Source organism: Amblyraja radiata, chromosome 28 (assembly GCF_010909765.2).
Source record: "Amblyraja radiata isolate CabotCenter1 chromosome 28, sAmbRad1.1.pri, whole genome shotgun sequence".
NCBI lineage: Eukaryota > Metazoa > Chordata > Chondrichthyes > Rajiformes > Rajidae > Amblyraja > Amblyraja radiata.
The window spans coordinates 19,809,202-19,822,332 of NC_045983.1; the positions used below are offsets into that span (position 1 = coordinate 19,809,202).

The 13,131-nt window shown below is 39.7% G+C and overlaps 1 protein-coding gene across 5 annotated transcripts in view; it reads left to right on the forward strand.

Annotated features, from left to right (window-relative positions):
* The window catches only part of LOC116988945 (lysine-specific demethylase 2B-like), a 159,032-nt gene that overhangs the window by 122,674 nt on the left and 23,227 nt on the right, over positions 1–13,131 (forward strand). The gene's annotated exons all lie outside the window — the stretch shown is intronic.

The following is a 13,131-nucleotide window of genomic DNA, read 5'->3' on the forward strand; positions in this document are numbered from 1 at the left end:
GGTTTGCATCTTGCAGTGTATTTCTGTTCAAGTAGTCTTCTGCGGACAGTGGTCATTGACAAATCCAAGTCAAATCAAGTTTATTCGTCACGTACGCATACGAGATGTGCAGTGAAATGAAAAGTGGCAATGCTTGCGGTTTGTGCAAAAAAACTACAAAACAGAATGGAACAGAATCACATTCACATATTACATATTTGTGGGAGGGAAAATTAGGAAAAAAACAGCAATTTAAAAAAGACACCACACAACAGTAAATTGGCACAGTAAAGTTAGTCCCTCGTGAGATAGGAATTTACAGTCCTAATGGCCTCTGGGAAGAAACTCCTTCTCATCCTCTCCGTTTTCACAGCACAGCAACGGAGGAGTTTGCCTGACCGTAGCAGCTGGAACAGTCCGTTGCTAGGTTGGAAGGGGTCTCCCATGATCTTGTTGGCTCTGGAGTTGCACCTTCTGATGTATAGTTCCTGCAGGGGGGGCAAGTGTAGTTCCCATAGTGCGTTTGGCCGAACGCACTACTCTCTGCAGAGCCTTCTTGTCCTGGGCAGAGCAGTTCCCAAACCAAATTATGATGTTTCTGGACGAGATGCTTTCCACAGCCGCTGAGTAGAAACACTGGAGGATCCTCAGAGACACTCTGAATTTCCTCAATTGCCTGAGGTGGTAAAGGCACTCCACACCTGACTCCTGAAGAGTGTTTCTGATTTGTCGGACAGGTCTTTAGGGATTTTTCTTTATTATAGATAGAATTCTTCTGACATGAGCTGTGGAGGTCTTCCTTGGCCTGCCAGTCCCTTTGCGATTAGTAAGCTCACCGGTGTTCTATTTCTTCCTAATGATGTTCCAAACAGTTGATTTTGGTAAGCCTAAGGTTTGGCTGATGTCTCTAACAGTTTTATTCTTGTTTCCCAGTCTCATAATGGCTTCTTTGACTTTCATTGGCACAACCTTTGGTCCTCATGTTGATAAACCGCAATAAAAGTTTCGAAAGGTGATGGAAAGACCTGGTGCTGAGAGCTCTCTTATACCTGCATCAAGGAGGCAATTAAACACACCTGAGCAATTACAAACCCCTGTGAAGCCATGTGTCCCAAACATTATGGTGCCCTGAAATGGGGGGACCATGTATAAACACAACTGTAATTTCTACATGGTGAAACCAAAAACTATAAATATGGCCTTTAATAAAATCTGACAATGTGTACTTTAACCACATGTGATTTATTTTTTTCTATTACAATTCTCAAATTGTGTACAGAGGCAAATAAATGAATGATGGGCCTTTGTCCCAAACATTATGGAGGGCACTGTACATTTTATGTCTCTTAACTCTTGAATATTTCCACCGTTTTATATTTTGTATTAATATGAATCTATTCTTACTGTTTCAATCCACCTTGAGAATTGTATGTCATCATAATTTTCATACCATAGCTAGTGGAAAAATCTTGGAAAAGTGTTTTAAATGGCTAACTGAATTAACTGCAAGTTTTTATGTATAAGTAGTACATGCAGAAAACTACCCAAGGCTGGAAGTTATTAGCTTATAGTTATCAGTGAATCTAGTGTTATATCTATTATTGTTTGATCTTGTGCATGGCTTATAAAGCAATCTCATTCCCTGATTGAAGTTGTATCGGAGTGTCTGAGGCTTGCTTTATTTGCTGATCTCAACCAAGGAAATATCTGGGACAATACAATTTTACTGTTTTTCCTACTGTCACCCTGATCCTCTGGCCAGAGGAAATCAGCTTGGATTTGTAAGCTTGCTCAGTGAGAATCACAAGAAAGGGCTATTGTGGATAGGAATAGGTTTGACAGTCATACTTCTTTCCTTCAGTGACCTTCAACACAGATTCTCATTTGATTAAAAAAAAGTATATTTAGGCAGAAGAAAACATCTTTAGCAGTGTTCAATGTATTATAAATGAACAATACTCATCCTCAAAGCATCCTTGATCCATTGTACTCGTAAACTATCTGATTATTTTCTAACTTTTATAGTTTATTTATGAAGTAGTTCCATTTATATCCCTGTAAAATAACCTATATCATTGTTTTAATTTACTGTCACTGACAATTTATTCTGTAAAGAGCAAAAGGTATCCTATTAAGAGTCTTAAAAGTTATCATCAGATAATGACCCACCTTTATTAAATGATTTTCTTTTAGCAATCTGAGTTGCACAATGCCTGCTTGAAGGTGTATCACAAGGTTTGTGAAATACTAATATTTTAGCTCGGTAGCTTAGAAGCTGAATACTGTGCATTGCTTCCATGCTGTATAGGTGCTATTCCTTTCAGAAATAGGTATGCTGATAAATGTGTACATTGATATATAAGCTGTCAGGAATTCTGATTGGGCAGATTTCAAAATGGGGTTATACCTGATATTCATGAATCACTTTGCTCAATACTTGTGCTTTCTTTGTATGTGTGAAATATTCTAGATCAATTTATAATGAACAACCTAATTATCTCAATAATATATTTTAATAATGTATAACTTGAGGGCAGTTAAAATGCCTACTTCCAGACTCTGTTTTCGAGCATCTATGGATTGATCAGCATTTTTTTAGGCTGGCCTGGATGATTCCCACTGATGGACCATGTGTTTGCAGGTTTGATTTTTCCACGGCTGTGTTTGATTTTCTGTGAAATGACCTTTGGTCACACTTACGTGCCTAGACTGCTCTTGCCATGGAAGCCAAGGTCAAGTTGACAAAACTTTCTCACAGCAGGATCCTTCCAAGTGGCCACAGAAGACAGTTCCCAGGTTTCACAATTTCCATTTGCTCAATATTACATCGGAAGGGATATTGAGGAATGATTTTGACTGATTTCAGCGATGAACAGTTATAAAACTTTCAATATGCAGCTTGTTGTGGATCGGAAGACCTTCAGCAGAGCAAGTGCCATTTTTGCAATGAAGAACACATGACTCTTTCATCTTGTGAACGGCCTTGCTACTGAATTTCCAGTAGCTAGTAATGCCAGATAGCATAAGGATTGCATCTGTATACACTCCAAATACTGTAGCCTAACTGTGCAAGGAGGACTAAACAAATAGAGGTGGAAAATGCCATAAGAATCCTGAAGATGGAATATTATTTTCTGCACCAGTTCAGAGGAACCCTATAGTTGTCATTGTCGTCTTAAGTTGCACATCTTTAAATGATAAGGTAGAAGATGACGAACAGTACAAGTTAGAAGAGATTGACAGCCTCATCTATCAGCCAGACAGGAAGAAATACTGTTGGCACAGGTACAAGGAACTCCAAAGGAACCTTCATAATTCTAGTTCCCAATGCAAGCTAATTAATTCCCTTTGGTATATGCCAATCATTGCCGGCAACTTTATGTGCCAATATTCAGGTGGGGAACCCATGTTACTTCAGTGATTTGCTGAAGGGGTGTGATTCAGTCTGATAGATCACAAGAATGTCACAGAAACAACTTCTATTGTGTTCTTCTGTGTGACCTCCTGGCCTTCCTTGATGCACAGGATCTTCCCAATAGCATGCACTTATGACTGGGACGGAGTGAATTTTAAGCTTCATTCTCTCCCTATGCCCTTTTCAGTGCAGCTATACTACGTGTGCTTACTATCTAGTTGTCATGGGGAGAGTGTCTTTAGAGGCTTTTGCCATTCCCAGTTTTCTTATTGTACACTTTCTGCGATTTGGACTTCATTTGCAATGCCATCATTTATTGCCCATCCATAATTGCCCTTGAAAAAGAGACTGCACTGCCGCCTCAAACTACCAAAGTTATTCTGGTGAAGATAATCCTACAGTGCTGTTGGAGAAGGAATTCCAGGATTTAGACCTAGCAATAAGCTATTGGAATGGGCCTCATTCATGGTGGAAAGGGTTTGGGGTGTCAGGAAGTCACTTACTGTAGGATACTCATGCTAAGACCTGTTCTTGTTGCCATGGTTTTTGAGTTTGTGGTTGGTGATCCACATGATGTTGATGATGGGAGACTTGGCAATGGTAGAGCTACTGAGAGTCAATGAAAGCTGGTTAGATTTTGACCTATTGCAACTGGTCATTGCCTGTTACTTCTGTTGCACAAATGTTACTGGACAATTATCTTTAGCTCATGTCCAAATGTTGTCCAGCTCTTGATGACTTCAAATAAGGGCCTCCTCATTTGCTTAGTAGTTGCCAAGAATGGTGCAATCATCAGCAAACAATTCCACCTCCAATATAATGGAAGTCAAGTTGTTGATGAAGCAGCTGAAGATAGATAAGTCTGGGACATTACCCCAAGGAACTCCTACAATGATGTCCTGCAGCTGAGATGATCGACCTCTGATCACCCTAACCAGCTTGATTTCTGTGAGCTATGAATCCAAGTGCTTTCCTTTTAATGCCCATTGATTTCAGTTTAACAAGCGCAGGTTGATGCCACACTAGGTCAAATGTAGATTTGATGCTAAAGGCAGATACTGCTGACTTGTATTTTTGAATTTGGGTCTTTTGTTCTGTATTTGGGCCAAGACTGTGATGAGGTTTGGACTGAGGAGGTCCTGTAAGACCCAATGTGTGTGTTGACGTGGAGGTTATTGAGGACTAAGTGCCACTTAATAGTACCATTGATGACAGCTTCAAGAAAACTTGATTAGCCAGTTTGGATTTTGTGAACAGAGCATACCTGGGCAATTGTCCACATTGGCTAGATTCCAGTATTAGTTAACTGGAGTAGTTTGACTGGAAGTGTGGCTATTTCTGGAGTGTAGAATGCTTGTGCCATAACAAAGATATTGACTGACCTCATAGTCTTTGTATCTAATGTGCACTGCCATTTCTGCACATTAAGATATCTGAGGTTTTAGAATTGGGTACTGTCCTGAATATGTGTGTAACTTGCCCTAATGCCAATTGACAATGAATTTTGGCCAATTTCTCATGTTTCTGGGAAATCCAATTTGCAGAGAACAACAATACTCAACCAAAAATAGACAAAGATCCAAATTCTTGGAGATCTGGTTTTCATGTGCGCACAATATGTTGTGTCGCATGCATAAACAATTAGATCAAGAATCAAAGTGTAGCTAGGATCTTTAGTAATCTGCACCCTTCACATCTGCTGCAAATATGTATTATTAAACACACATCTCCAAGGGTTACTCATTGTGTTCTACTTGATATTGTTTGACAATGTAATCAATGCAAATCATGGTGTATTTTGGAGACTGTTAGGAAAGCAGTTGCAAAAGGGTGAATGTTCCTTTCAGAATGTTTAGCATTGATGGCTTAATAATATTAAACATTTTCAACTATCCAGAAAGATTGCTGTGAGATCACTGAAAGTTAATCTGCAGTTGCTGCAAGTAATTGGAAAAGCAAACTCTGAATTTTGCAAGGGGTTTTAACTACCAGAATAATAATTTATTACTATAATTATAGGACTGGTGTGACTGCATCATTGTATACAGATTTGGTTTCCATGCCCATGGAAGGATATACTTGCAACGGAGAGAGTGCACTTTAGGCTTACTAGACTTGATTGATTACTGGGATGTGAAGATTGTCCTGTAAGGCAAGATTAAACCTCCTAAACTGTATTCCTGTAGAATTCGGAGAGATGATCTCCCTGAAACACACATAATTATGGGTCTTGACAGGATGGATGCAGAGTTGACAATTGCTAAAGGGGTGTTTAGAACCAGGGGTCACGAAGTAAGGGATCAGCTATTCAAGACTAGGATGCAGCGGATGCTGACAAATTCTCTTTCATGTTATTGACATGTTTTGGGACTGTTCTCTTCCATGATTTTCCCTATGTACCATGTCTATATCCACATTACATACATCACAAATAAAAAGTATTCTAATACGACTTCATTTGCCTCCCATGGCGCCACACATAGAAGAACTCACTGATCCTTAAGGGGACCCATTCTCTTCCCAGTTAGCCTTTTGCTCTAGCTATATTGAATCACATTCGAAAGTAGTCTTGCATTGAATGCTACTGCATTTTGTACTGAAACTGTGAAATTTGAGTTGCACTGTGTGCGAAAGCATGCTTTGCAGATACAGTTCCCCTGCAAATAGATCACAGAATCTCATGCCTACTTTGTAACTTAGCTCATATAACTGTAAGCAGCTTAAATTATTTCTCAAGGTAATTATTTATTATTTAGATGCAGTTTTCATTAGAAATGTAAACATTTAATCTGAGATTATGTGAAATTAAAATGAACAATTTGGGTTAAAATATAAAATTTACACAGATAAATCAGAGTATTCTTCCATTTGGGTATGTTGACATTACTTTATTTTAAAGATGCTAGAAGAAATCTTTCCTTTGTGTGAGGTAGAGAATGATTTTTGGAAGATTAAATTTTAACTCACAGCAGTACAGTGGCACAGATGGTAGAGCCGCTGCCTCCGCGCCAAAGACGGGTTCAATCCCGACCTCTGGTGCTGTCTGCATGGAGTTTGCATGTTCTTCCAAGTGTGTAGGGAATGGATGTGAAAGTGGGATAACATAGAACCAGTGTGAACGGTTGATCGATGGTCAGTGTGGACTCAGTGGACCAAAGGGCCTGTTTCCATTCTTTACCTTTCAATCATTTCAATCAATTGCTCAAGTATGACCATTCTACATATGGAGGTGGCTGGTTACTGTTTCCCAAACAATGTACCTGATCAGAGGGTGGAGAACCAGTAGTCCATTTAGAGGATTAACTTGACAAATTATTTTTCTCAGTTCATTTTATGCCAATCATAACTGAGTTATTCAATCTGAGCCAAATTGTACTTTAATTTTTGCTGACTACAGGGTTAATGCCCTGAATCTCTGGATGTGCTGTAGATCTGTGCGGCGGAGGCATTGCTATTATGAGGCATTCCAATGCCATAAGAATGACAGAAATTAAAAGCTATTTGTGGCTGTTCCAAATGGAACCCCTGCCTTTCATTGATTCATACTGCAGTTGCAGTGTTGACCTATGCATAAATTAAAATTTAGACTTGCTGTTAGATTTGACGATCAATAAAAATTAAAAAGATTGCACCAAAATTCCCAATGTTGATCTCTGCAATCTTAATAATAAAACAGATCTTGAAGTACTCGAGATTCATTTTCATGAATCATCAAGACTTAAATGCACCCTGGTAATTCTGATGATTCATTTTTTATATGTGAATGGACTTTGGCATTAATGTCCTTTGACCCTTAAATGTAGCAGTTTAGGCCATAATGTATACTGGCTGCTCCCTTTCGTAGCTGAATTATAATTTAATGGCAAAAAGGTGATGGTGAAATATTACACAAAACTAGTTATTGATATAACATTGTTGGTAAATATGTGATTGAAGTAGATTAACAAACATGCTGTTAGGCATTTAAAATTATGGATGACTGGATACGTCTTGGGGGGAGGGAGAGAGGAGAGAGAGCCTAGATAGTGTAAATAGGAAGAACCTGTTTTCCTATTGGAGGAGTCGAGGATCGGGAGGGAATGGATGGTGGGCAGGGAGATTAATTGGTTGGTGTCAGCACAAAACTTCTCATTTAAAAGCCCCAGTAAAGAAAGATGGGATTAAAGTTGGTGGCTCATTTTTGACTGCCACAAACACGATGTTCTACTTTTTAAAGTTCTTTGGCTAGATCTCCTGTGATGTTGTGCATCATATAGGCAATGATATTTTGCTTCATCTTGACAGATGTGGTTGGCCATGTGATGTAATATTTTGCTGTTGGGTTTTAGCATTGTCTTTTAAGATAAATAGAATTGCTGCATAGAGTCTTTCATTGTTTGCTAGTCACAATTCTATCTTTGCCTTTTAAGTCTTGGTTTCAAATGTCAGGTAAGAGTTTGTGGCCAGCTTGACTCCAGTTGCTGATGAGTGTCCTGAACAGTTGTTTTTCAGGATAACATAAAATTTATGTGCACTATTTAAAGAAAATCTAAGCTCTATGTGTTGGTGTTTTACATTACAGAACGTGCTTTAATGATCATTAAATCCCTAGTCCACCATTAATATAGGGTTTCTGTTTCATTATAAGGCATGGAGGGAGCAGGGAATCTTATTTCCAGCTTCAGTGATGTACTCAGATATACACTGGATAAATGTGCTGTAATGCCTCAATAGTTGGTCTGAAAGCTGCTCCTGAACCATTATTTGAAAGTTATTTTGAGCTGCAGTGTCTGTTCATGTTATATTTAGAAACTGTTAAGAAACCCGGCTTTGAGGGTAGAGTGGAATAAGGTGGATGTTGCATAGCACCTGGATTTGAGATTTAAAGTATTTTTGATATTTTCTAGTTTTAGAACAGGAACTTCATCTTTCCCGCTCAACAGACACCAAAGGATATTAATAGTATGGTTATTTGGGGGGAGAGAATTTTGAAGCAAATAACATAATTGGATAATAGTTTTGAGGTTTGTGAGCTCTTCTAGTTCCAGTACATTATGTGAATAAATAACCGTTTCCAACACAATAATAATCTACACTTTTGCTTGATGCTCAAAAGTGTACATTAGTGTAATTAGTGTACTGGAACTAGAAGAGCTCACAAACACGTTAGATGCTTGTATGTTAATATTTTTGAAGAAAGAAGAAATATTATAAAATATTAACATTCTTAACTGAGGTTTAATTCATTTGAAAATTTATTTTTCATTTTAATTAACCAAAAAAATGCCCAGCCATCGTAATTCTCACATTCCTAGCCAAAGCCCAGTGGAATATCCTGAAATGCACTGAGAACATTGTTAATTTGTTTGCTTGATTTTTAACTTGAACCAAAACAGTTCTGAATGCCGAACTGTACATATAATTTGTCATATGATTGATAAAATAAACCAACCCACTCTTTGTACTCATTTGTATAAAAGAACTTGAATATCCTTGAGATGTAATTGCATCATCTCAACATAGGGCTGCTCTGAAAACTGTATATAAATCTGTTTTTGAAGAGATTCGTAGTAGTGCAACCGCTTTGTGCTTGCTGCTTGCCTTTCTAAGTGATATATACTTCACTGAGACTCCAACAAATAATGGATTAACTTAACTGTACAACTAGTTATACTTTGGATACATTTGTGAATGGCTTTATTTACACTTCAGGGAATATAAGAGACAGGCCAGTTGGCAGCATGGAAGATGTTTTGGTTGGTGAGGGGAAAATCATGCCTCGAGAGATTTGATTTTCAAATCCTTTGCTATTGCATTTATGGTTTTTGGAGTGGAATTCCAAAATGCATCTTTTTCAGATATTGTGTTTACATAAATGGAGTTCTGCCACTGATGGAAATAAGTGGCTGGAGTCTGGATTTAGGTAGGGTAAGCTCTGGTGTCATTGCCATTTATATCGCAATTGATGCTTCTATTCTTGTAAACCACCTGAAATCAGGATCAAGCTAATTACATAGCGCATGCTGTTGTGTAGTAGTTTGGTAAGACTACATCTGGGTACAATGTCAAGGGTTAGTCTCTTTATTTATGGAAAACAATATTTGCCTTGGAGACAGAGACGCAAAGTAACTCGGCAGATCGGGCAGCATCAGAGGAGACCATGAATAGGTGACGTTTAGGGTTGGGACCCTTCAGATTGGGAGGCAGTACAGAGAGGATTTATTGGATTGAATCCTGAGCAGAATGTGTTATCAGGAAAGGTTGAATAGATTTGTCCAATGGTCACTGGAATTTAGAATAATGTGAAGTGAACTTATTGAAGCATATAAGGTTCTGAGTGGGCTTGACTGGGTAGAAATGTTTTCCTGGTGGGTTAAACTGGAATAGTGGAGATAGATGTGGATGCAGTGCAGTCCATTACACAGGCTAACCTTCCTTACTCCCCTTGTGTCCCTTGCACTTTCTTTAATCTCCACTTTCTCTGCGGCAGTAACATTGGAATGCTGTAACACTGTTCTACACTCTAGTTATTTTTCACTACACTACCTGCTGTACTTATGTAGGGCATGATTGTAATTGTATATGACATGATTTGATTAGTCTGAGGAAGGGTCTTGACCCGAAACGTCACCCATTCCTTCTCTCCAGAGATGCTGCCTGTCCCGCTGAGTTACTCCAGCATTTTGTGTCTACATGATTTGATTAGATAGTGAAACACTTTGTTTTGCATGCTATCTGGAACACATGACAAAAATAATAAACCAGTACCAATATCAATACCAATAAAGATTTGCCACTGGCTATCACATTGCGGTAGATTTGTGCCTCAAATGCCGAGAAAAATACTGCGCGATATAATGGGCCCAAATTGAGCTGCTCGCAATATTAAATTTTGTATAAAAGGATCTTTAGAAGCCCTTTTGAATGTAAAAATATACAACCTACCTTCTGCTATTTTCTTTATGAGACCCTGCGGTTGCTGACGGTCGCGGGTTTAGAGATTGATTTTTAAACTACTATAACTATTATTCAAGGCCTTTAAACCTAATAATAGCTTTTGCGACGGGGTCTATCAGCGATTTTTCGTTAATAATTAACTAGGCTGAACATTTTCGATTGGAACAGCTTAGAGAAAATCGCGTTTTAAACCCGCCCCCTCTAAACGGCGCCAAAATCGCGCACAACCTCAGCGGCAGATATTCAACGACGCTTCAGGTAGGCTTTGCAACATACCTACTATTTAAGTAACACTACCCCCAAAAAAATAAGGGTGGCCTGCGGGCTGCCCCTTTGTTATTGCAAAAGATTCCTCAAATTTCATCTGGCGTTAAGCTGGAAGGCTGGAGATTTGATCAAGAAGTACTGGACTTTTATTCAGTTGCAATATGTGATTTTAATGATGCCAAAAATTGTTGAGTTGCCATTGTGATCTGACAGAAGGGTTGACATGTGCATTTATGCTGTTCTAACTACAGAAACCCAGAATTTGCTATCAATGATTTCTTCCACTGCCCCACCTTTTTGGGTGCAACAATGCTGATGCAGTCAAACATTTTTTTGTGGTGATGCTTTTCTAGTGAGGATGCACAATATGAAGCTGTCCATTGGCAGAAACAGCATGTGGTGTTTCTGCAGCTGCCCTTGCACAGCCAATGTTTTTGTTTTATTTTGCATAGGCACAGTGTTCCCACACTGGGCAAGTGCACACAGTATTAGGGTCACACGAGTAAGTGTGGAGGATCTGATCATGAATAGATATGTGCTCACACAGGAAACAGAGTGGTTTATAAATTAGGTGCAATACACTGCCAGTTTCACAGTTGTTGAGCAAATTTGATACTGTGACTCGCACTGGGCCTGGCCACTGATTCGACAGTGTTCAAATCCTTTAGCAGAAGACTCTATCACAAAAAGGAAAAAAAACCCATTCAGTTGGTCTGACAAAACATAATGATTGAAGGAACCGAAAGAAATCTCACATATGTCACAATAAGCAAGAAAGCTTGGTCGACAGTTAAATAGCTGAGCAATGAGCCCCAGAAAATGTAGCAAATCTCTATTGCACCAGATAAACAGTAGCACACCTACTACTTGAAAATGACAAACCTCAAACAGACAGTAGAAAAAGAAACTGCAATGAGAGGGATGTTAAGCAAGCAATTTCAAAACCCACTTCATGTCATCAATGACCTTTTCCATTTCAGCTTGTGTAAAGACCAGCAATTCCACAGTCCATAACAGTAAACGCTCACACTGAACAGACAAATAAATTGGGATCAGTGGTAAGGGATTAGCTGCTGAGACTGTTCAATACCTTGATGTCTGGAGATGAATATGCATAACTGCACTACTGAATTTGAGTGAAGATCCCTCGGATCAGGCGAGCTTTTGGATCGTTCCCTTGATTTATCATTTCCACAAACCACAAGTGGAACCACACTCTAGACTCCTGACAATGTGATCACTTATCAGGATCTCAGTAATAGGCAATTCTGTCAATAATCGAATGTTGCTTTGGAAGATCTGTAAGATGGCAAAGGACAGTCATCTGGTCCAGTTAGTCCACATATTTGTGGAAAACTGTTCCTATGTCAGATTCAGAAAAATCTTTCAAAATGTTGGACTACTCCAAGGAAGTGTATAGGAAATCCTAGTCTTTAACATTTACGTCAATGACCAACCGATTCATCCAAACACACAGAGCTTTATCCACGTCGGTGATCTGAGAGTAGATGTGCTGGTGAGGGATCTTGTCTAGACGAAGCACACTGTAGGTGCTTGGCTCACTGCTGGTGATCAACTGCAATCAAATGCAAATAATTAAAAGGACCATGGTGAGGTTAAAGTAAAGACAAAAATAGAAGTATTGTTGGCCATGTGCTCAGTGCAATTCAATAAGCACAAGGTCCTTGTGATGGGTAAATGGCACAATGAGGAATGAGGTATGGGGAACAATTTTGGAAGAGTTCCAATGTATGGAAGATAAAAGGAGATATGTGTAGGAAGGAACTGCAGATGCTGGTTTAAACCGAAGATAGACACAAGAAGCTGGAGTAACTCAGGCAACATCTCTGGAGAGAAGGAATGGGTGATGTTTCGGGTCGAGGCCCTTCTTCAGATTGGTTAGGGATAATGGGCTGTCCCACTTAGGCGAATGCAGGAGACTATACAGTCACCACATGTTCTCGGGTAGTTGCCGGGGAGTCGCCTTCATGGTTGCGAGGAGTTCCTGCATTCTGGGAACTAGTCGTGACCTCATTATGGTCGCCGCGAATGGAGAGTAGCGAGAGTTCTCGTGCCGTAGGTGGGTCGCCAGGAGGTCCTAATGGGTTGCCAGGAGGTCGAAGGTTCTCATAGGTTGTAGCCGGTGCTGACCAGTGAATTTCATTGGCTGATTGGGGGGGGAAAAAAGGTAAGCAGTAGTTTTCAGGATAACCGACCAGTAACGCTAAATGTCCGCCGAGCTTCACAGCCGTGTATCACTGGCTTCTTAAAAGTTGTCTCCACTCCTTCTCCCCCCCCCCCCCCCCCCCCCCCCCCCCCCCCCCCCCCCTTTTAAAGGACTTACCATACAATGTGCTTTAGCCGTCTTAATTACAGCGCCAACCTCCCTATTCATCGCGGTGTGTGTCTATCACCTTGGCTTTGCACCGTGTGAATTTTTTAGACGGGGCAAGCGGGTGTGTGTGTGCGTGTGTTCCACTCTGACAGTCGCCGTTTCAGTTGCCGGTTTTTCAGGCGACTGCTGGCAACTTGAC